Source organism: Euprymna scolopes, chromosome 45 (assembly GCF_053919585.1).
Source record: "Euprymna scolopes isolate OS-2025 chromosome 45, ASM5391958v1, whole genome shotgun sequence".
Taxonomy (NCBI): Eukaryota; Metazoa; Mollusca; class Cephalopoda; order Sepiida; family Sepiolidae; genus Euprymna; species Euprymna scolopes.
Window position 1 is genome coordinate 52,587,219 of NC_136526.1, and position 26,668 is coordinate 52,613,886.

Genomic DNA, 26,668 nt, shown 5'->3' on the forward strand with positions numbered 1-26,668 from the left:
ATTAATTAAAATAATTAATTATCACTTTCACAACATTTTAATTAATGAACCTAGTAGATAATGCCCTTTTCTCTACCCTGCGACCTCGTTCTCACAGAAGAAACGTCGCTAGCTTTTGTAGGAAATTTATCCTCTTTCAGATAAATTCGATGCGAAAATAACAGCCTGCAGAAAAAAATAATTAAATAAAAGGACGAAAAAAAGGAGGGGGGGGAGGTAAAGAATAAAAAAGAAAGTTCTTGTTTCAAAACAAAGAAGAGATTTTATTTTTAAAAAAAGTTTGCAATTTTTTCCTTTGCAGGCATTAAATTCAAAAACAAAGAACGCCAAAGTAACAGCCTATAATGCAAACAAAAAAAAACGCTGGTTCTTATATTGAAAATGTCGTATCAATGAACGAATACAATATCAGAGAGGCGGTAGCACTCTCTATATAGGGATGGCCCGTACACGCCTATATACGCCTACAAAACAAAACTATCCAAATCTCAACTAAAATCAACTTATAAGTTTCAAAAAGCACATATTCTTACAGAGAAGCGTCTTACGAATCCAGCGAGTGTCAGAACGTCGGTTAAAATGTCAAAAGAGAGCAAAAAAAAAAAAAGGGTACAAAAATGGCCAATTGCTCTTCTTTCTTCTTTCTTCTTTTTTCTTCTTTCTTCTTTCTTTTGAGACGATGTATCTCGGTGTACGAACGGTCTCTGACAACAGTTCAAGCATCAATCGACTGCTCTTTACACAGAGAAGTGCAGTGACCCATCGCTTTTTAGCTAACTCCATAATTAAATAAGATTACGTGTAATAACAAGTTTTAAACACTATATACCCAATGTAGACAGACCACTTCGAACACGGAACTTCTCTCAAAAGGGACAACTCCAAATAATACACCGGATGCTCACAGACGTTCCAGTTTGCCAGTGGCCTATATTTCTTGGACGCTGAATATTTGAGGTGAACGTTAAGGTTTTTTCTTTAAACAGTAACCCACCAGCGTTATTATAATTCAAATAGGAGTACTTTCTAATCACGCTCTCAAATGCAATGAATTTTAAGGAATGTACTCACAAATTGATGGCAGTCAGCACATGTGCTTTTTTTCTCAATTTAAATTCTTTTCAAATTACTCTCCTTCAAAATACGTGGAAACCGTAGCCACATAAATAAAGTTTTCAGAAGTTTGCCTTGTCACGTCCGGGTATTCTTTGCCGGGTTATACTTCTTTGAAGGAAAGGCTTGGGATATTCCACATCTGCATGGGGCAATGAATCCACGTCCAATCTCCTCACAGCAAGAATCCAAAAGAGGCCGATTTTCATGCTGGGGGTCGTGACGTCATCATCAGGGAGCTAGCACCACTCTCCCATTCAAATTAAAGGGAGTTTCGTATGAACCCAAAATATACAAAACTAAGATCAATAAAAGATACGAAATACAGAAAATCAAATATAAGAACCAGAATAAAATATAATAAATGTATACAAGGAGACGCACAATTATTGGTACAAAAAAATTCCAACACTTCCCCCTCCCCGTCTATCGTTATTTTAATGGTAATTGCTCATCTGAGCTCTAATCTATGATCCTTTCTTGCCAAATTTTCACAAAAAAACTCGACTAGCTACAATCACTATCAACAATCCCCTGCACTCTCTACCTGTAGCTGTACCCAGCCTTTGAGACTTTACACGACCGGTCGCCACAGTCGATTGAAAATTTCTTGGGGCGACTAAAAGTCGTTAATCACTCACCTGCCAGTCGATAAAATTTCTTTAAATAAAGAAACGGGAAAAACTCATTTATTTTACGAGCCTCAAATATGCGGTGACTTAGAATGACCTATGTCATTCTATGCCTTCTACCGCTCCAGAAGATATCTCACTACTGATGCAATTCTCTATTTGTATAAAAGCCAAGTACGTCCAAGGATTGAATACTGTTGCCATATCTGGGCAGGAGCTGCTAAAAACAGCCTATCCTGCCTTGGCAGAGTACAAAATAGACTTCGTGGCTTAGTGGAGGATGCCCTTTTCTCTTCCCTACAACCTCTCTCCCACAGAAGAGACGTTGCGAGCCTATCCTTGTTTTATCGTTATTTCCATGACAGGTGCTCGTCTAAACTCCAATCTCTGGTCCCCCCTCGCCAATCTTTCACGAAAAGCACCCATCTAGCTGAATCCACTGTGAAAAATTTACCCAATCTTTATCTGTGCCTAAATCAAAACGTAGATTCCATGAACAAAGCTTCTTTCTTAGAACTGCACGCCTGTGGAACTCTGTTCTGTCTGCCTGCTTCCCACCTGACTACAACCTGGATGTCTTCAAGTCCAACATAAACAAATTCCTAATAAACCGCCACCTCAAGTAAACACTTCAATAAATCTCCACACTAACGTACTGTACTTGCAATAACCCTTATCCATGAGTGGCTTCCGGACCTTGATAAGTGGTGACCACCGCGTAAAAAAAATGTCTCATCATTTGTGAATTCTTTCATCTCTAGCTGTGAGACCATTGGAATATCATATTGAAAAAAGAGTGGTCACGCTAAAGGTCAACAAGAGGTCAAATTTACACATTCAGCGTGTAATCAAAATGCCACCTTCATTTAGCTCTCTGATTTTGAAATTCATTTGGAAAAAAATTCTTCGACGCTACAACTACATACATTTCATGCTTACAAAAGTAAAAACGAACATTTGAAAGAGGAAAAAATGCATAGTTCCGTAAAGCATCGGAAGAAATGATTCTTATTTCTAGGGAACAATAATATGAATGATACTATATAAAGACACTGGTGTTGTATTTTAATATTTTGTTGAATATTTACTGAAATGTTTGTAGCAATAAAATAGTTGATTTACAAATATTTTCTTGTTGGATTATACACACGGTAATTTCTTGAATTATTGTAAAATTATTTACTATTATTGACTAAAACAAAGACATAAAGGCAGACGTAAAAATATTTTGGGGGCGAGTAATTTTTTTTTTCAAATCTCAAAGGCTGCTGTACCTAAATGCAAATTCCATGAACAAAGTTTATTTCCAAGAACTGTCCGCTTGTGGAACACTGTTCCACTGGCCTGCTTCCCGGTTGAATCTAACATGGTCATTTTCAAGTCCAATGTAAACAAGTTTTTTGTTGAGCCGTCCTCATAAATAATCAAATTCTACTCAATTTACTCCATTAACGGTTACTACACTACCAACTTACATTCATTAACCCTTATCCTCGAGTGGCCTTCGGTTCTTGATAAGTGATGACTCCTAAGTAAAAAAGAAAATCATTCAATTTACCTGTTCTCGATTTTTCATTTTATTTCAGTAAACAAGTTGTCAGAAACACATTTGAGATCCACAGATATCCGAGTGTTCCTTTAACGTTATCCCTTAACTAAATATTGAGTTAGCGCATTATTTTTATCGGTTCCTCAATTTTCATGGTTTCTTTTTGTTTATTCACATTATTGTCCGCTAATAAGAAATAGGTTGTACTTATCTGCAACTCAGGGAATCTGTTGGATGGCCTGTGGTGGAACATGTCGGAAGTATCCTTATGTCAGGATCACCTTAAAAACCATTGTACTGATGTGGTTGGTTGTTTTGTTTTACGGCATATCAACCCTTTTTAAGTTATTTAATGCCGAATTCAATGATTTTGAAAATAGTATTCATGTTGCATTCTGTTATTTTGTAGGGTTTTATTCTTCAAGCTGCTAGAAACAGCTTATCCTGTCTTGACAGAGTTCAAAATAGACTTTGTAGCTTAGGGAGGGGATGCCCTTCTCTTCCCTGCAACCTTTTTCCCACAGAAGAGACGTAGCGAGCCTGTCTCTGCTTTATCGTTATTTTCATGGCAGGTGCTCATCTGAACTTCAATCTATGGTCACCCCTTGCCAGACTTTCATGAAAAACACTCGACTAGCCAGAACTACTATCAACAATTTCTCACACTCCTTATCTGTGCCTACGCCTAAACGTAGATTCCATGAACAGGGATTCTTTCTTAGAACTGCTCGCCTGTGGAACTCTATTCCATTTGCCTGCTTTCCAGCTTACTACAATCTGATTGTCTTCAAGTCCAACGTGAACAAGTTCTTACTGACCCGTCCCAAGTAATCCGTTATAAAATTCCCAGTAATGTTACTATGCTAAAATCATAACAACTAATGTATACCCATTAACCCTTATCCTCGAGTGGCCTCTGGGCCTTGATAAGTGGTGACCCTCGTAAAAAAAATCACAAGTTTTGTAGTGTTTGATTTTTTTTGTTTATTACATATTCACTCCAAGCAAGGCACATTTTTTTTATTTCATTCAATGTTTATTTTTTTTAGATATTTAAAAAAATTCGTTGCATAAAAAGAAATAAAATGTTTTTAATCAAAAACTCATGTATTTCTTTAAGAGAATAAAAAAATGGAAAAGTTGTCGGGGGGGGGGGTATATATAAAACTAAACTTACTTATGAGTGAAATGTGATCATTTTTTAAGTATGGTGACCCATATGATTAACTTTGTTATTGACAGCAAACATGTCAGAAATACAAAGGGGAGATAATGCACATGTCAGAAATAATTAATTATGGCGGCTTTAGGCCGCCGTATTTGTCAACTGAAAGAAAGGGAGACAAATCCGCTCTGTGAACATCTGAGATTAGAATTTAAAATCGTGGTCTTTTCAGATGCTTGCTTCAAAAATTCTTTTATTTAAAAGTACATGGAATATAAAATATAAATATGAACAAATTTTTATAAATGAAGAATGGAGGTACCCATTGACTAGTATTTTTTATAGGCAAGTGAGTTTTTGGAATTTATATATATTTATTATATTTGGAGTAAGTTAAAATTCGTTGAATTTCTTGAAATCTTTTTAAAAGAAAACCGATTAAAAAAAAATATTGCATATTTTTCTATTAAAACTTTTATTATTTTAAAATTTCGTCTTTGCTTCTTTTATTGAAAAAAAATAAGGGTTTAAATTATACTTTTCAAGTAGTTATAAGTTTCGAAAAATAGTGAGTCTAATTATTCAAATTTTTATCCCTCATTTTGAATGTTGACATCTTACACTAGGTGTGTCAGAAACTTCGTGAAAATATTAAATAATTCAACCCCCCCTGTCTTTCCAAGCTTATAACTACTCGAAAAATGTAATTCAAACCCTAATTTCTTTTTCAATTAAAGGAGCAACGACCAAGGTTTCATTAAAAAAAAAAAAAAAAAAAAACGTGGTTTAAAAAAGAAGTTTTGAAACTTCGGATTTTACAGGTAAATTTCTAAAAAAACACTTCTTTTTTGTTTTAAATTTGAATATATTATTTATTGGTCTTTTATCTTTAATTTGTGATATATAAAACTTTGGTGAGTAAATAATTTACTTTTTAATAGACATTTCAAAACGGGGGGGCGCATGAATTAAAAAAAAACGTTTGTCTAAAATATTATATTCAGTTTATTGGAAAGAGCATAAAATTTGACACTGACCCTGAAAATATCGTAAAAATTTAATCAATAGAAAAATTTTGGTAGATTTTTAAAGTTTAAAAATTGAAAAATACTTAACTCGTAAAATTCAATTGATTTCATTACGTAAAAAAAATGTTTTTTAAAAAATAAAAAAATATTTCTATTATTTTTTAAACAACTTTAATAGTTTATTTTGGAAGTATAATCTATGAAGAAAATAAACAACCCACTTTTAAAGGAGAAATTACGAGGTTTTTTTTTTTATTTTATTCGCAGTTTCGTGTTAAGGGTGTCAAAATTTCCCCCACAATTCTGATACACCTACTACTCAGCACATCCTGTCTTGCCTCAAAATCTAGTAGAGTATGCCCTTTTCTCTTCCCTGCAACCTCTTTCCTGCAGAAGAGATGTCGCAAACCTGTCTCTGCTATATCATTGTTTTCATGGCAAGTGCTCATCTGGTGCCCCTTGTCAAACTTTCACAAAAAAACACTCGACTAGCTACAACCACTATCAATAATTTTCCCCAACTCTCTATCTCTGCTTTAATCTAAAAGCAGCTTCCATAAACTAAGCTTCTTTCCTAGAACTTCTAGCCTGTGGAACACTGTTCCATTGGTCAGCTTCCTGGTTGATTACAATATGGTAGCCTCCAAGTCTAATGTAAATATGTCAGCGATGTGAGTTCCATTACTGAGGCATTGATTTAATTTGAATAAAATAAAATATGCATCAGGTACACTTGAAAGCCAAATCACAACGCAATATTACAAAAATAAACAAATATTTTATTTGCTTGAAATTAATTTTTAACTTAAATAAATTCATTGTAAACATTCTTTGAAAGATAAATATTAGTTTTCTGGGTCTATTTCAAAGATAATTAGTAAGGTCCTAAGTGCTACTGCTACGTGTGTAGACATTAGTATGAGCAAATGACACGGAGCTAGGTAGAAATCAAATATACTTTATTGCCGGTCAAGCCAGAAGTCGCATCCCCCCCCCAGGTGAGTTACCCCAACCAGGGGAAGTCAGTAGGGGGAAGTGTACCTCTACGAGGGGAGTTATGCTGACAAGGGGCAGTGTATTGGTAGGTGTGTCATAAACTGACCTAAAACGTTTGTCTAAAATATTATATTCGGCTTATTGGAAAGAGCATAAAATTTCACATTGACCCTGAAAATATCGTACAAATTGAATTAATAGAAAAGTTTTTATAGATTTTTAAAGTTTTAAAATTTAAAAATACTTAACTCGTAAAATTCAATTGTTTTCATTACTGTTTTTTTTTTAATAAAAAAATAATATTTCTATTACGTTTTATACAACTTTAATAGTCTATTTTGGAAGTATAATCCATAAAGAAAATAAACAACTCACTTTTAAAAGAGAATTACGAGTTTTTTTATATTTTATTCGCAGTTTCGTGTTAGGGGTGTCAAAAATTCCCCCATAATTCTGATACACCTAGGCGTGCACTACTGCACAAATGACCCGCCTACTCTGGCCCAATCTCCAAGCGCCAGTGCCTCCCAGTAACAACGTAAAATGGTAGAGTTAATTTTTCCTTTATTTTTTTCCACAAGTTTTCTGTAAAAATTACTTTTAACTATAAATAATTTTCTACTCGATGAATTTTCGTAACTTTTGTGTATATTACTATTTTCGACATGCCAAGTAAGTACTGTTCTATTTTTTTCTTTCTTTCTTTAAACAACATATTCTTTAAGAAATCGATCTGTCGACTATATCTTAACAAGCACCAAAAAGTGCGTGGTGAAAAAAAAAAAAAAAAAAAAAAAAAAAAAAAAATAGTTGGAACATATACGTACATTTTCTGACGTAGTCTTATGGTTGAATTGGTTTCATATGAAACAGGAAAAACAAAATGATATTAAATTTAACAAAACCGTTTACTGTTAAGTATTTTATAAGGTTTCACTATTATTTGTTTATTTGTATCTGTATTGTTTCAGATCTCCGAATCGTTATAGATTGACGTCATGGCGGACATCCGGGTAATCGTTATTACCCACAATGCACTGCTTACTTCCGCCAGGTTTTATTTGACCATTTAAAACCAATTTGTTTTGTGTCTTTTTTTTTTTTTTTTTCGTAATTTAAATTAGATCAACAGCAGATTTTTAAAAGTCGAAAATTAAGATTCCTATAGAAGATGTATTTGTTTTTCAAGGTCCTGTCAGACCCTAGTTCCACACAGCTTTGCCTGTGTATTTTTTATTCATTTATTCTTGTAGTTTTAATCGTATTATTAATGATGAGAATCCAATGATTTTTCTAATCGTGCAAAGATCTGCCCGAAATACTCCGGATAAGAAAACAAAAATAGTTATCGAAGCTTTAAAAAGGGATTTAAACTGTAAAATCTTTGGTTTAAATCGCGTTTTCCTTTTATTTTTATTTTTTTCCCGAAAGCAATTCACCATAAAAATACATCATTAAAAATGTAAGTATAATTTGAAAATCATTACTTTCGACTCACTGTTTTTACTGTACATTTTTATATTTTCACAAATTAAATTCCAGTTAATTTTGTTTCTTCGTAATACATTAATTTTATTTTGAATTTTGCACAGCATAAATAATTGGGCGCGTCTACACTATTGTGACGAAATTTCGGAAATTGTAATATTGGATTTCACATGAAATCAATGGTATCTGCATATTTCTTGTATTTTTAAGATGATTATATTCCAACATTAGGAAAATCGATAAGGAAGAAAATTATTTATTTAAGAAAAAAAAAAAAAAAAGAATTTGATGAAAGCGATCGTAAGACACAGGAGAGTTCAAAAGGGAGGTAATTTTCCGTTTCGATTTAAACAAGATGGCAATTTTTCACCTGCTAACATGATTAAAGTTTGTATATATATATATATATATATATATATATATATATATATATAATTCAGTAATATTCAGGTAATTTCAACTGCATAATTTGGAAGCTGCCATTGTAACTTATTAGAATTGACAAAAAAAAAAAAAATCAGTTGAAACCAAACTCCATTTATCGACTACGAAATCTCGTCCCAATCTGTAGAAGCGCCAATAATTGATTTAATATTTTTTGTGCTTATTTTCAGATTGGCACTAATAGCGATAAACAAAAATAAAGAAACATTTTTTTTTTATTGTACTCAGTTGTCACAGAATGAAGATTGCATATTCCTAAAATCACAAAAAATTGATCAAGTAGTTTTTTTATTATTATTACTTATGAAAAATAAATTCGACTTTTTTTTTTACCGGTGTGGTATGTTTTACGAGAGGACATATTAATGAACATTATTAAACATCAATGACCTCCCTAAACACATACTTAAATCATTCGTTGACATCTATGCTGATGATACGACCATCTACGGCAACACATCAAAGGCTGTAAATGACAAAGTTCTCTCTGATTCTCTCTCCTCTAATCTCGAGCGCGTGGTTCAGTGGGGGAAGATGTGGCTGGTTACCTTTAATGCATCCAAAACCAAACTCCTATCCTTACATCATCAACGCTCTGATCCCCAGCTGGCATCAATTGGGATGGATGGCTCTCGTCTGGGTGAGGCCCCGTGTTTTGACAAGCTTCTGGGTTTGACCTTACTCCTGATCTGAAATGGAACGCGTACATCAAGTCTGTTGCCAAGGTCGCTGGAAAGATGGTGGGATCCTTCTACCGCTCCAGAAGATATCTCACTACTGATGCAATTCTCTATCTATATAAAAGCCAAGTACGTCCAAGGATGGAATACTGTTGCCATATCTGGTCAGGAGCTGCTAAAAACAGCCTATCCTGCCTTGACAGAGTACAAAATAGACTTCGTGGCTTAGTGGGGGATGCCCTTTTCTCTACCCTGCAACCTCTCTCCCACAGAAGAGACGTTGCGAGCCTATCCTTGTTTTATCGGTATTTCCATGGCAGGTGCTCGTCTGAACTCCAATCTCTGGTCCCCCCTCACCAATCTTTCACAAAAAACACCCGTCTAGCTGAATCCACTGTGAAAAATTTCCCCCACTCTATATTTGTGTCTAAATCAAAACGTGGATTCCATGAACAAAGCTTCTTTCTTAGAACTGCACACCTGTGGAACTCTGTTCCGTCTGCCTCCTTCCCACCAGACTACAACTTGGATGTCTTCAAGTCCAATGTTAACAAATTCCTAATGAACCACCCCCTTAAGTAAACACTTCATCAAATCTCCACACTAACGTAATGTACTTGCAATAACCCTTATCCCTGAGTGGCTTCCGGGCCTTGATAAGTGGTGATCACTGTGTAAAAAAAAAAAGGGGGGAGGTAATCAGTTGTTGTTTTGACAGTTTCCATGTGCATTAGAGTTGTCTACCCTTGTCCTGGATGTTTTTTTTGCTTTTTTTCACCTTCATCAAAAGTAAAGGGAATAATTACTCACCTCTTGCTTGCTTCCTTGTGTTAGCTTTTATGAGAGCTTGGGCGCATAATATCATGTGCACGTGATTTTTCCTTTCGTGTGCAAAAGCATTGTTCTATTTAAGGCGACTTGTGACAGAGACAAGCACCTGTTTTTGTTTGAGTAACGAGCATCTAATACGAATTGTCAACTAAGTGACCTTGTGGTCGCAACAGACGAATCTGTTGCAACGTCGTCAACAATCTTTCAGGGACCGTATCCTGGGAATTCGCCACAAAACAGAGCAAAATTTGATTTTCTTGAATAAAAAATAAAAATAACCTACTTGATCAAATTAAGTGATTTTTGGAATTTTTCATCTTTGTCCCGTTTTGTACATACATCATACAGAACTTTCTTTAATTTTGAATGCCACCATAAATGCCAATCTGAATAAAAACTATTTTTTTTCTTTTTGTAATTCAATATTTTTCCATTCAAATTTGGTTATTTTAAAGAAATAGCAAAGAATTTGCTAAATTTGCCTAAGATTTTTCGCAATTTTTAGAAAATAATTACCTTCCTGTTACAATTTGTCAAAAATTCTCCGGCATCAAAAGAAAGTAGATAGATCATAGTTGGGCATGGTACAACAGTTGCGAAATTTTGCAAGATTGTGACCCCTAGCTCTGATTAGGAGTCAAGGAACACAAGGCTATAAAATGGGGGGAAAATAAAGACTATTTAGAGGGTAAAGTAGATTACCCAGTGATAGCATAATCTCCGAGGGGTTGCAAAGGATGCCCTATGCGACCCCCCCCCGTACTGGGTCGAGTAACAAGTATTGTAGTACGGCAAGCAGCGAATAACTAAGTTGTGCCAACCATTCACCAGTAAGTCATTAACACCACTGATCACTAGTCCGAGACACAATTCTTTTATAACAGAAGAATTTTGCCTCCCACTACTCCTCCAAGTCTATAAGAGACTCGTTCTCTCAACCACTCAAATTAGAATTCCGCCCTCGAGGCCGGTGCCACCACGTAAGCAATCTTCCCTTTTTTCTATTTTCTCACAAAAACAAAGCCTATGCGTTTGTACTCTTGTTATCGGTTACAAAATGATGTTGGCTTAAAGCAGGGGTTCTCAACCGGGGTCCACATGGACCCTAGGGGCCTATGGAATATTTCTGGGGGTCAGAAAAGGTGGGTAAAGAATTATTATCACTCTAATTTAGATTATTATTATTATTATTACTTATTATCATTATTATCATAATTATTATAGTTGTTATAGACTACTTTATTTGCATTAAATTAGTTTTCATTTAAAAATGAATCTTAATTATATAATATTTATTTGATTATTAAAACCTCAAAATTTATATTAGTGAAAAATAGAAGATTGTTTGATGAACAATAGTTATGAAGGGGTCCACCAAGATAAAAAGAAGGAAAAGGGGCCCATGAGTAAAAAAAGGTTGAGAACCACTGGCTTAAAGTATACGTCATCTAAGCACCCTGCCCCAATGGAAACAATCCTTTAAATAGCTAGTAACAGTCATACATATCCAATCACTTCCATCAAAAGCAGCAGCAGCAGATATAAGCAAGAGTCAAACGTCACCAGGTTTGCTCAGTCCAAAATCCGACCCTCCTCCAATCTCCAACATTTTCAAGTGGAGTGCGTTTAATTTCGTTTTCCACAAAATTCAAACTCTCCCGTTTATTCATTCATTTTGTAGCAAAACTCAATTTTTGCTCATTTTCTTTGAGAACTGTTTTCATTAATGGTTAATTTTCTTTCTTATCGTTTTTCATAATTTTTGGATATGTTCATTACTGTGACATGACAATTACATAGATACCATTGGTTTTACTTGAAATTCAATATTTCGATTTTTTAATTTTACTCGATAAAGCACCCTGATGTGTATATTATACAGAAATTGTTATTTTAATTTTGCACATTCCTGTTTCATTGTTTTGACAAACAAACACAATGGTTTCACACAAAACCCGAAAAGTTCATTTTTATATTATTTTATAACCAATCATATTTCCGATACTTTAATTGTATATATCACCAATTCAAAAAATCAATAAATTATTCTTTTCTGAATAAACTTTTCACAAGAATCTGAGTTATTATCTTTAAAACACAAAAACTTGTAAGCAACAAAATGATGAAAGGTTTATAAACATGCATGAAAGGTGTAGGGGTGGGTCATTCGGTTCATACCGTTTACAAAAACAAGTCGTTAATTAAGTCCCGTTTATAAAAATGGTAAAATGTTTTGCTGTAAAACATTGGTTGAAACGTTGGTAAAATTACAAGTTGGTAGAGAATAGTATTTCGAATTATCCAAAGAATGATAAGATCACTATGCATACTTTTTTGAAGATACAAATATATATAGTGTATAGGTGAATATATATATATTATATATGTGAGTGTGTATGTATATATATATATATATGTGAGTGTATATATGTGAGTGTGTATGTATATATATGTGAGTGTATATATGTGAGTGTGTATATATATATATGTGAGTGTGTATGTATATATATATGTGTGTATATATATATATATATATATATATATATATATATATATATATATATATGTGAGTGTATATATGTGAGTGTGTATGTATATATATATATATATATATATATGTGAGTGTATATAAGTGAGTGTGTATGTATATATATATGTGAGTGTATATATATATATATGTGAGTGTGTATGTATATATATATGAGTGTATATACGTGAGTGTGTATGTATATATGTGAGTGTATATACATGAGTGTGTATGTATATATATGTGAGTGTATATATATGTGAGTGTATATATATGTGAGTGTATATATATGAGTGTGTATGTATATATATATGTGAGTGTATATATATAAGTGTGTATGTATATATATGTAAGTGTATATATGTGAGTGTGCATGTATATATATATGTGAGTGTATATATGTGAGTGTGTAGGTATATATATGTGAGTGTATATACGTGAGTGTGTATGTATATGTGAGTGTATATACATGAGTGTGTATGTATATGTGAGTGTATATACATGAGTGTGTATGTATATATATGTGAGTGTATATATATGAGTGTGTATGTATATATATATGAGTGTATATATATGAGTGTGTATGTATATATATGTATGTCTGTGAGTGTATATACATAAGTGTATGTATATATATGTGAGTATATATATATGAGTGTGTATGTATATATATGTGAGTGTATATATATGAGTATGTATGTATATATATATATGAGTTTATATATATGAGTGTGTATGTATATATATGCAAGTGTATATATATGAGTGTGTATGTATATATATGCAAGTGTATATATATGAGTGTGTATGTATATATATGTAAGTGTATATATATGAGTGTGTATGTATATATATGTGAGCACATATATATATATAGTGTATGTATATATATGTGAGTGTATATATATGAGTGTGTATGTGTATATATGTGAGTGTATATATATGAGTGTGTATGTATATATATGTGAGCATATATATATATATATATATATTTATATCAAATTTATTTATACAAACATTTATGGCTACATATGTGCATACATATTTATGTAATCACCCGTGCTGGGGTGGGGATCAAAAGGACAATATCATAGTAATCGTTAGAAGTATAAATTTGATAAATTGGATTACTTAAGGGGAACAGCTCATCAAGAACTTGTTTACATTGGACTTGAAGACGGCCATATTATAGTCAGCTTGAAAGCAGGTAAATGGAAGAGAGTTCCACAGGTGTGCAGTTCTTAGAAAGAAGCTTTGTTCATGGAATCTACATTTAGGTTTAAGCACAGATTAACAGTGGAGGAAATTATATCTCCCGTGCTAGTGTTTCCACGAATCCAAGTTTGACCTCAACAAAATTTTTAATGATTCTGAAAAAAAATAAAATGCTTCCAAAATGGTTGATGTGTCAATGGTTAGATTCAGCTTCGATTATTCTTGCAAGGATGGAATACTGCTGCCATATCTGGACAGGAGCTGCTAAAAACAGCATATCCTGCCTTGACAGAGTACAAAATAGACTGCGTGGCTTAGTGGGGGGTGCCCTTTTCTCTACCCTGCAACCTCTCTCCCACAGAAGAGACGTTGCAAGCCTATCCTTTTATTATCGTTATTTCCATGGCAGATGCTCGTCTAAACTCCAATCTCTGGTCTTCCCTCGCCAATCTTTCATGAAACACCTGTCTAGCTGAATCCTCTGTGAAAAATTTCCCCCACTCTTTGTCTGTGCCTAAATCGAAGCATGGATTCCATGAACAAAGCTTCTTTCTTAGAACTGCACGCCTGTGGAACTCTGTTCCGTCTGCCTGCTTGCCACCTGACTACAACTTGGATGGCTTCAAGTCCAACGTTAACAAATTCCTGATTAACCGTCCCCTTAAGTAAACACTTCATCAAATCTCCACACTAACGTACTGTACTTGCAATAACCCTTATCCCTGAGTGGCTTCCAGGCCTTGATAAGTGGTGACCACTGTGTAAAAAAAAATCATTTGCAGGTCTGTTTGCTTGACTTCTAATGGAAAGACTAAAATGAAACTCTTAGTTTTATTTCTCTCAAAAACGTGACTCGTCATTTTGTCATCGTTTGATATGTTTTATCAAGGTCGTTTGACCTATTGTCCCGTTTCCAGACGTCACTTATCTTTGAGTACAATGCTGCTTGCAGCTAGGTCATCCTCACATGTACTAATAACCCTTATCAAAATTCACACTAGCTAACCTAATCAGTACTGACTGGTTTAGGATCCTTGCATGTATGCATATATATCCATACATAAGCACACATTGTGATTGCTGCATCTTTCCAAATGATCACTGGCCCTGTCGGTGGGGCATTAGAATATGCCAACTGCCCCCCTGCAGAGGGTAAAAGTCCCTCAACGGGGGTCCTGGATATGACCTTAAAATATATCCAGTGGTGAGGCCCTAGCTTGTGAGCTTTGGGGAGTGTGGAGCCACCCTTTAATTACCATTGCTCCCAGGTCCACTCTGACCCGGAATGGTAGTAGCTGTTAGGGTCCCAACTATGGATTAAATAGAAACCGACGTGAAAACAACAAATATATTCTATTAAAAAAATTTTTCTTCAAAATCTTTGGATTCGGCATTAAATAACCCGAAAAGGGTTGATATGCCGTAAAACAAAAACAACCAACCAACCAAATGATCGCAGTCATATTGAGTTTCTCCTCATCCTGTTGTCCATTCCATCTCAGATGACTCTGCAGTCCTGCCGCATTTATACACATGAATATAGTGGACCTGGGAGCAATGGCAATTAAAGGGTGGCTCCACACTCCCAAAGGCCCGCAAGCTAGGGCCTCACCATCGGATATAGTTTAAGGTCATATCCAGGACCATTTGTGTATATGTATGCATATGTGTACATATACACGTATATATTTGCACATATATGGATATTTATGTATGTGTATGTATATATTTGTAAACACATATATATGTATGAATATACATATTTTTTTATTTATTTTTTTTTAATTACATTTTCACCCCAAACAAGGCACATTGCCACTTTGGTGTAGGGGGCTACTATCAGGGGAAACATCTACTGGGGCACTATGTAGGGATTAGGGCAGCGAGATGTTGGTTCACGTTGCACTTGAACTTATGCATGTCAGTACAGTCGGGGAAGCAGTGACCTGGAATGGAATTCCAAAGTCTAGCAGTTCTGGGGAAGAAACTACTGGAGTAGAAAGATCTTTTACATCTAGGGATCTCTACAGTGTGGGGGTGGGATTTTGCAGCTTGTCGGGTCTGTCGAGGGTGTTCACGTCGTGGGGGCACAAGTGCTTGCAGTTCTTCAGAGCATTCACCATTATAATACTTGTAGAACAGGCAGAGGGATGCAACGTTTCGACGATGGGACAGAGGCTGAAGTTTTGATGCCAGTTTAGGGCCTATCAGATTTGCGACTCTCTTTTGAACCCTGTCAAGGAGAGAGAGACTAGTAGCCGATGCACCGGCCCAAATATGACAGCAATACTCCATACATGGGCGAATAGTGGCCTTATAGAGGTACAGGATACTTTCGGGTGTTAGAAGTTTTCTAGCACGGTAGAGAGAGCCCACCTTCCTCGCAGCGGCCCTGGCAATGCCCTCGATGTAATTGTTCCAGCTCATGTTTCCTGTGAACGTTAGGCCAAGGAGCTTGAAAGACGTACTCTCAGCTAAAGAGTTGTTGGCCATTGCTATAGGTGGTAGAGAAGGTTTCTTGTAATTATTGAATGAAACCAGTTTTGTCTTGGTGGCATTGAACGTTACCATCCATTTTTGTCCCCATTCCACTACTGATTTGAGGTCATCCTCTAGTGTTTCTGCCATTACTTTAGATATATGTTCATTTGTTTTCCTGTCGTGCCTGCTATAGAGTGTGGTGTCATCAGCATATATACCCATATCAGAGGCAATTTTATCGGGGAGGTCATTTATGAATATCAGGAACAGCAGAGGACCAAGGATAGATCCCTGGGGCACTCCGGCATTTATATTATATTGTTTAGACGTACGACCGTCGAGGACAACCTGGATTTTTCTCTTATCTAAGAAGGATTTAATTATGTTAAGTATTCTACCAGTGATACCGTAAGATCTAATCTTCCTGAGGAGACCCTCATGCCATACCCTGTCAAAAGCCTTAGATATATCTAGAGCTACCGCTCTGCCCTCTCCCGCTTTGTCCAGTGAATGGTATATGCGTTCAGAGATTACAGTGAGGATGTCTGCCATGGAACGGGCTTGTCTAAATCCATATTGATGGTCGGTCAGAAGTTTAGCATCTGTAAGGTGCTGGACTAGAGCATGGTTAATTAAGGTCTCAAATATTTTGGCAAAAAGTGGGAGGAGGCTAATAGGGCAATAATTTAATGGGTCAGTTCTTTCGCCTACATATATGTTAATTCCAGCATCTCTTCAGATGATTGCCATCTCAAGTTTCATGTTTTATGAGTCCTTAGGTGGCTTTCAAGGCCAGCAGCTAATTTACAAGGAGATTAACAGACATGACACACTAAAGTTAAAGTCTTAATTGAATCCAGATGAGGAATATTATCTTTGTGCACAAACTTTTCAGACCAATCTGCATACCTTACTGCATATAACATGTATTGTGCTATCAGCTCACTGTGGAATACTTGATGACGATGGTCTGTCTGTGAACTAAATCAAACCAAAGTAATTGTTGCAGAAATGTTGAAAAAAAACTTCAATTATGTTCCTATTTACTTGCCTCCCCACGAGGGCAGATTTAGACACAAGGTTGGTTTTTAATGTGGAGAAAATCCAGCTCTTCAAAAAGGGTTACTCTGGATAGGAACCAAAATAAAAATTCTCAGTCATGAAGGATTTCTCCTCTGCTGACCGAGGAAAGAAAAGGTGAAATGTAGTATCAGAACAGATACTACACTATGATTTTTATGTTTACCACAAATTTAATTTTCGGATGCATTTTTGCCAATTTTCTACACATACAATCCAATATACATAACTTGTAGACTTTATTCTACTACTGCTGTCTTGAACCTCAAAAACTAAATAAAATGTCCATTGATTTCTATGATAACAGTTTGCTGAAAAAAAGGTTCAATATAATATTATATATCCCTTGAACGGATGAACATGTAATCATCAGTGTGAGAATTTTATTAAAATCTGGAAAATTAAAAAAAATATAGGTAAAATTTTTACGACGTGCTCCTGCATATTATAAACACCTCAACCTCCCATTGTTAAGAACGGCTTTTGGAATAAACACCTCCAATCTTGAAAACCGTTCTTAACATGGAGAGGTTGGAAAATTGACTTTTTGAACAATATTTTACAAATCTTTTATTTCAAAGTCAAAGTAAAAACATTGGTAAACAATTGTGATCAATAATTTTATGTCGATTTTCTTGAAAGAAAAAATAGTAATAAGTCAAATAAATATGCACTTCCTTGCACAATACTTTCGATTATATATTGTTTTTCTGGTGCCCGGAAAACTCGTCCTGGGAAAACTCATCTCTGGAAAACTCGTCTCTGCAAAACTCGTCTCTGCAAAACTCGACCGGAAAACTCGTCCCCTTTCGCTAGGTAGGAAAACTGGTCCCATTATTGAATAAATATCGATTGAAAACACATTTTATGATCGTTCTTGAAGGAGATGTTGTTTTTTAAAATAGACTATAGCCCCCCCCTAATATTTTTTTAAAATATTTTTACTTGTTTAATGTTTTTTCTTTTTAAATAAAATCGAATTTCTAAGTGTCCGTTTTCTACCTAACTGGCTAAGTTTTTAGTGGTTTCACTTCTTTTAAAGCGTTTATTATGTTCCTACAAAGTTAATTAAAAAAATTTTTGTTGTTCTTATCTTAGCGATGTTTTTTGGAGTCATAAAAACAAAATACAAAACAAAAAATTTAAAAAACAGGAAGCGATTCGATTCTTTGTTACTTTTTTGTTTTGGTTTTTTTTAATTATAATAGTTTTTTTTTGTGTCATGTTTTTGTTTTCTCTCATACCAAATGCACTCATGCGTTATTTAAAATTATAATTTTATCAATTATCAACATTTATTGTCGTCCTGTGAAATTTTGCAAAAATTAACTAATAAATTAAAAGCAAAATATTTTTTTGCCGCAAGAGATGCCATGTGCTAACAATCTCTCGTTAACTAATTTTTAATTATTTTTAATTTTTACTTCAAAATTCTAAAATCAATCATTAAGAGAAAAAGTAATCAGTAAATAAATTTATTAATCAATTTTATTGAAAACTCTGCTATCGTTTATCAAGAATCTTTTTAATTTCATTTTTTTTGTTTTTCGGAGGGAGATATACTTTTTACGCCCCCCTCTCTCTAAATTATATTTTAAAAAATATTAAAATGTATTATTTTTTTTAAAAAACCAAATCTCCCTCAGTAATATCTTTAATTTTCTATTTTTTAGCAATTTATCAATATACCGGAAATTATTTCTCGTTCTCACGTCACAAACACTCGACATGTATTTTGTTTGTTTTCTGTGTTTTTTTTTCTTTACCGAATAAACGATTCCAAATAAATTAAACAACAAACAACATAGTCGGTGAGGTAGAAAAATCGATTTTACCCTTTTATAAACAACAGTAAATAAGTAAATTCTTTTTATATTAATATAAAAAAATATGCAGTCTCGTTTATGAACATAATAAACGCTTTAAAATAAGTGAAACCACTAAGGTAGAAAACGGACACTTAGAAAATCGATTTTATTTTAAAAAAAAAATTAAACAAGTAAAAATTTTTTTTTTAAAATATTATGGGGGGGGCTATAGTCTATTTTAAAAAACAATATCTCCTTCAAGAACGATCATAAAATGTGTTTTCAATCGCTATTTATTCAATAAGGGACCAGTTTTCCGGGGTCGAGTTTTCCGGAGACGAGTTTTCCTAAATTCGTTTTTCTTATTTCAATTAACGTAAAACAAACATTAAATCAAATATTTTTCCAACATAATCGCTTATTGTCGAAAATTAGACTAAATATTAAATGCTAATGTTCACGATATATGTTCAATTACTGAAACGTATATTGAATCATTTTTATAATTTACAAAAGTACTAAAACGTTTTTATGTTTTTCATTTACATCAAAGACATCATTTGTCTGTGCATATTGTGGAAATAATTTAAATTGATGATTTTAATGAAAGGAAAGATATGTCAATAAAAAAATTAACATATTGTTATCTTTGTCGTGTTAAAACTGTTAGATATTTTTTACAAATAAAGTTTTAATTAAATAAAGTGAAATTCAAATATGTACGGACCTTTTCGGTTATTTAAACATAGATTTTTTTAATAAATTATAAATTTCCTAAAATATTTTTAATAAATTAGCAGATATAATGCATAAGCTCCCAGAACAGAAATCGTTTTGTTGTACATCTTTGCAAATAAAATTTTAATTAAATATTGGCAAAAAAATACAATAAATATTCACATTTGGCACACAACATTTTCGAACATTTAAACAAATTTAATTATTTTAGTAAATTGTTAAAATCATTAGGTATTGTTTTAATTTTATTGGCAAATATAATGATTTGAAATCTTTTTTGTACACTTTGTGGCTCCTTTTGTAAATCGTTTCCAATAAATATTGGCAACTATAAATAAATATACACATTTGGCACACAACATTTTCGAATATTAAAACAAATTTAATTATTTTAGTAAATTGTTAAAATCATTAGGTATTGTTTTAATTTTATTGGCAAATATAATAGATTTGAAATCTTTTTTGTACTCTTTGTGGATCTGTGTAAATCGTTTTCATTGGCAAATATAAATATTCACGTTTTGCATACAACGTTTTCGAATATTTAAACATAAATTTTATTATTTTAGTAAATTGTAAAAATCATTAGGTATTGTTTTAATTTATTGGCAAATATAATAGATTTGAAATCTTTTTTGTACATTTTGTAGATCTTTTTGTAAATAACGTTTTAATTAAATATTGGCAAATATTAGAATAAATATTGATATTCTCAAACAGCATTGTTGATCATTTAAATGTGGATTGAATTAATTCAATAAATTTGAAAAAATTATTAAATATTTTAAAAGAATTTTGCAAATACAATAGATTTGGGATCACTTTTGTACACTGTATCGACGTTTTTAAATAAAGTTTAAATTAAATATTAGTTAGAATTAGAACAAATATTAACTTTTATACAGCATTTTCGATTATTTAAATATAGATTAAATTTGATCAAATTATTAAAAATTTATGAAATATTTAAAAAGAATTTTGGCAAATATAATGGATGAGAAATCGTTTCTCATACATCTATTTTTATTTAAACATCGATGTAATTACCTTAATAATTTTTTTAAAATTAATTAAATATTTTTTTAAAAATTGGTGCTAAATATAATAGATGAGAAATCGTTTTCCTCTAAAAATTCTGGATCTTTGTAGATAAATTAATAATTAAATATCGGCAAAAATTTGAAAAAATATTGACTTTCTCAGACAACAATTTCAATTATTTTAACATTGAATTATTTGAATAAATTAATTTTTTTGGATATTTGAACAGAAAGGTTTAATTAAATATTGGTAAAAAATTAGAATAAATATTCACTTTCTTTAAACATTGAATTATTTAAATGGATTAAAAACTCCATAAAAAATATTTTCAATTTTTTTTATATTTGTAAATAAAGTTTTAATTAAATATTGTCTAAAATTCGAATAAATATTGATTTTCTTGCACAATATTTTCTGATTATTTGAACATGTATTGAATTATTTTAATAAATTAAAAAAATTAATTAAATATTTTTTGTTAAAAATTTTTTGCCAGATAAAATGGACGAGCCTTCAGAAGAGAAATCGTATTCCTGTTCAATTTGTGGATCTTCGTTTACACACCAATCAAAGCTGAATTGCCATATGCGTACACACACGGGAGAAAAACCATTTTCCTGTGAAACATGTGGATCTTCATTTTCACAGAAAGGCAATTTCAAAGCACACTTGCTAATACACACTGGGAAGAAGCCATTTTCCTGTGAAATATGCAGTTCTTCATTTTCCCAAAAGTCACACTTGAATCTTCACCTGCGTCTGCACAGTGGAGAGAAACCATATTCATGTCAGATATGTGAATCTTCGTTCTCCCAGAAATCGCATCTGAAACTTCACCTGCGTGTACACACTGGAGAGAAACCATTTTCATGTAAAATTTGCGGGTCTTCGTTCTCTGTGAAATCAAACTACACAAAACATATGCGCGTACATAGTGGGAAGAAGCCGTATTCCTGTGGAATATGTGATGCTTCCTTTTCTGAGACTTCACACTTGACAAATCACGTCCGAACGCATACAGGGGAGAGACCATTTGCCTGTGAAATTTGTGGATCCTCATTTTCTCAGAATGGGGGTCTAAAGCGACACATGCGTATGCACACAGGAGAGAAACCATTTCCGTGTCACATATGTGGCACTTCGTTTTCTGATAAATCCATCTTGACGAATCATATTCGGGTACACACTGGAGAGAAACCATTTTCATGTGGAATATGTGGGCTGTCATTTACAAAGAAATCAAATTTGCAGAAACATAAGCGTATACACAAGTGTTAGCTTTGTTATCAGACTGAAATAATTTATGTTCAATTAACCAAAAATGTTCTGTGAAATAAAATTTGATGAAGCACAAGCATTAGCTTCTACTGTGGACCAAATTATAGTTAAGATAAAAATTAGTAATAATTAGTAGCATTACTATGAAAGGCTAAATATTAAAACCAATATGGTGGCCTCGACCATTGTACATTTAGTCTAATAATAAAAATGATGAAAAAATAATAAAAATGAAATTTTTTCGGACTTTATTTAAGCCTTAGTGTCTAATAAGGTGTTTTATATACAAATAAATACTCTTTATAATTTTTTGTCTATCAAATAATTTACGCCACTAAACTGCACATTTGCAAACCAGAAGTGAGATTGAATAGTTTGTGATATGATAGATATGTATTGTTTAAAGTGAAAATAAATGCAAGTGTTAAAACTGACATAATCTGCATTCAAGTAACCGAAAATGTTCTGCGAGATCAAATTTGCAGAAACACGAGCATATACACAAGTGTTAGCTCCTGTTGTGCGCTGAATTGTAGCTTTTTTTTTGTTTCTTTTTACAAAGGAGTCACCACTTATCAAGACCTGGATGACACTGGACGATAAAGGTCAATAAGTGTACAGCAGTCTATATGGCAATAGCGTTAATAGTGAAAATTTAGTAAATTGGATTACGTAAGGGGACGGTTCATCAAGAACTTGTTCACATTAGACTTGAAGACGACCATATTTTAGTCGGATGGAAATCAGGCAAATGGAAGAGAGTTCTATGGGCATGTAATGCTAAGAAAGAAACTTAGTTCATGGAATCTGTTTAGGTTTTGGCAAAGAATGAGAGCGGGGGAAATTATTGGTAATGGTTTCAGCAAGACAAGTGTTTTTCATGAAGGTTTTGCAAGAGGTAACCATAAATTAGAGCTAAGATGAGCACTTGCCATTAAGATAAAAATTAGTGCTAATCAGTCAAATTACCACATGAATAGAGGAAGTGAGATTGAATAGATAGCGATATGATAGATATGTACAATTTGACCTGAAAAAGAAACCAAACACAATTGTTAGATTATGTTGTAAATATCAATATCTTTAAGAAATGAAAATTTAATCATACGGTATAACTGGACGAATACTAAATAAAATTACATCCTTCTGGGAAGGCTGCTGCAAGGAAAGTAGGTTCCGTCTATCATGCTAGAAAACTACTCACACCTGAGCATGTTCTGTACCTCTACAAGGCAACTATTCGTCCATGCAGTATCTCCTTGAATAGGGTTAAAAAAAAGTGTCCCCAATCAAATAGATCCTGCTTTGTTGACTAGGCTCCAACTCCTATCCCATCACTGCAAGGTTGCATCTCTGTGCATGTTTTACAAGAAATTTAATGGAACGTGCTTTGATGAACTCATTGCACTTGTGTCCCTCTCGACAAACCTGCTTAGCAACAAAATCACACCTCCGTTGCGGTCCCTAAATGTCAGAAATTTCTCTATAGTAATAGCTTCTTCCCTATAACGGCTAGACTTTGGAATTCCCTTCCTGCTACCTGCTTCCCAAACTGTACTGATATACAGAAGTTCAAATGTAAAACAAAAAAAATGACTTAAGTAAAAATGCGAGAGAGAGAGACATGATTTTTCAGTAAAATAAACTTTTTTAAAAATATTTTGTGCACTAAAGTTTATATGGTTTCATGCAGATTAAAAGTGATAAACATGAGTATTCTAGTAAACCGGAAAACCCACCAAAATGAAAATTCTTTTCTGACATTTGCTGAGTATTATTTAGTCAACAATTAAAATTGAAAACGCACATGTATATAGTAACTGACATAATTTATGTTCAAATAATCAAAAATATACTTTGCAATCAAGTGTTAGCCCCTGTTTTGAATATCGTTATCTTAAAGAACTGACTGATGTCATCTATGTTCAAATCAATGTCTCCATTCAGTCTCGAAATACAAAGGATACCCCTTGTAAGGGCAGCTGTGCATGTAATTGTGAGGCAAGGGTTGTGCAATCTCAACCACTCCTCTCCTTAATCGGCACTGTTTGAGTCCAGTCGAAAGAAAAAGTCCAAGACGACTGGAAACAATGCCGAGATAAGCGGAGAGCACATTCAGCATCTGGAAGTCCCAAATGGACACCCATTTAGTATTGACCAGGTTTAATGTTGCTTAACCTTCTTTAGCATGGTCTCAATTTAAATAACCGAAAATGATCTGTGAAATAAAATTTGCAGAAACACAATTGTTTGCCCCTATTGTGGACCGAATCACAGTTCAAATAAAGATAGGTAATAGTGATAATTAATCAAATTACCACGCAATCATGTATACCGGAACTGAGATTGAATAGAAAGCTATATAATAGATATGTACCGTATAATGTAAAAAACACAACCATATACACAAATGCTATTGTTCTCTTTAAGAATTGATTGAAATAAAAAATATTAAAAATAAACTTCTTGAAAAAATTTTGTACACTATTTATATGGATGAAAACCAATTAAAAATTAAAGTAAAAAAATTATTTTCAAAAAGTTTTAAAAAATTAAAGGCCTGCATTAAAAAAAACATTTGGTGACCGCTAATCTAGTATGTTAAGCTTTTTATCATCTTGATTTTAATGTACTATTTTGTATAGCTTTTTAATTATATATATATATATATATATATATATATATATATAAAACTACTTCATTTACTCACATAAAATTAATATAAGAAAGTATAGATTTATGCGTAAACTTTAAGTATTTACTTCAAAAGTGCTCAATACGTAGGTAGAGCTAGTTAGTAATTTATAAATATATATTTTATAAATTACTATATATATATATATATATATATATAGGGGTTAGATAAAATAATGGAAACAGTTTGAATCGGTGGTTTTCTGATATCAGCCCTCCCGTGAAATCCAGTTTTATGAAGCTTACAAGGAACAGATTTTGTTGAAACAGGATTATTCAGATGATTTACTTTAATTTTCAATGATGCGGTTTTGTGCTCTTTCTTCACGATCTTTACACGGGCTCTACTCATACCTGAGAGTATCTCGTACCTCTACAAAGCCACCATTTGCCTATGCATGGAGTATCGTTGCCACATCTGGGCTTAGATAGGGTCCAAAAAAGAGTCTCCAATCTAATAGATGCCACTTTGTCAACTAGGATCCCAACCTCTGCCCCATCGCTACAATATTCCATCGCTGTGCCAGTTTTACAAGTATTTTAATGGAATGTGCCCTGATGAACTCATTCCTCTTGTGCCCCCTCGACATACATATCCCCGACAAATCCGCTTCACTGTTGATGTCCCTAAATGTCAAAAAGTTTTCTACTTTAATAGATTCTTCCCTAGAATGGCTAGACTTTGGAAATCCCTACCTGCTTCTCAAACTGTACTGATATGCAGAAGTTCAAATGCAACGTAAACCAATATCTTAAGCTTAGGTATGGTCCCAATTAGTAGCCCCTTATGTCAAAGTGGCAACGTGCCTTGTTTGGGTCGAAGGTGAGTAAAAAAAACCAATCTCTTCACGATTCTTACAAGAGCTCTACAATCTCTTTCACACAGACTCAGCTTTTTAATACAATTTTCTTTAGAGAAAGATGTTTTTCTTTCGTTGACATAGGCTGTTATTACCTTCAAGAGAGTTCCTCTCAAGAAGGCCACCATCTCAGCCATCTCGTTACAATGTCTGAGCATCAATAATCTTCCCTCTTTGGGAATCTGGTAGATCTGTCATTTTAATTTTTTTTTTCTTTTTGGTCCCCTGTCAAAAGGATTGTGGATCTGTAAATTCATCCTTGTCTGTTCGTCTGTCAGCACTTTTCTCAATTAACTATGCCTTGGAATTTTTTTGAAATTTTGCACACACATTAAACATGATATGAGTAAAACAGTAACAGAACGGATTTTCCGAGAAAACTCCAGTTTCTCCCCTAGGGGTGCCTTTTGGGTTAAAATGACTAAAATTGACACTTTTGTGCTTATTAAAACAAGTTGATGTCTTGGAATTTTATCAAACTTTCTGAAAAGTTTTAGCTAACTGATTTCTATAAAATTTTGTTTGTCTATACTTCGCCATAACTCTTGTGTGCCCCAGGGGCTCTTTTAGGGCTAATAAAAACACTCCATTTTTGGGACTATTTTATCATGTTTGTCCAAAATTTTCTGTGTATGTCTATTAAGCAGGGTTACATGGTGCATAACTCAAATTTACATATGTTAAGGCCTAAAACTGCACCGTTTGTTCATTTTTAACAAGATTTGACAATCCCTGGGGACATTGGAGACTAAATTGGGGGGAAGGGGGTTGCTGAACTTAGTCATTTTTTTATGCCTCGTTTACCGTGCACTCACGGAGGGCCATGCATGCTTAATTTTATTTTTAATAATATGTACAAACGTACTGTACTTGCAATAACCCTTATCAGTGAGTTGCTTCCGGGCTTTTATAAGTGGTGACCAGTGACCACCGTGTAAAAAAATATATATAAAAAAATAAAAAAATAAGTTTAACCAATTTATTTAGGGGAAGAATTACCATAAATGTAATTATTAAATC

General features: G+C 33.3%; 1 long non-coding RNA gene across 1 annotated transcript; it reads left to right on the plus strand.

The window, feature by feature from the left end:
* Window positions 1-7,473: 7,473 nt before the first annotated feature.
* LOC145269640 (uncharacterized) lies at window positions 7,474-22,325 on the plus strand. The gene is made up of 2 exons (XR_013865151.1): window positions 7,474-7,945; window positions 21,313-22,325. It is a non-coding gene; the product is annotated as an uncharacterized LOC145269640 (long non-coding RNA).
* The last annotated feature ends 4,343 nt before the right edge of the window (window positions 22,326-26,668 follow it).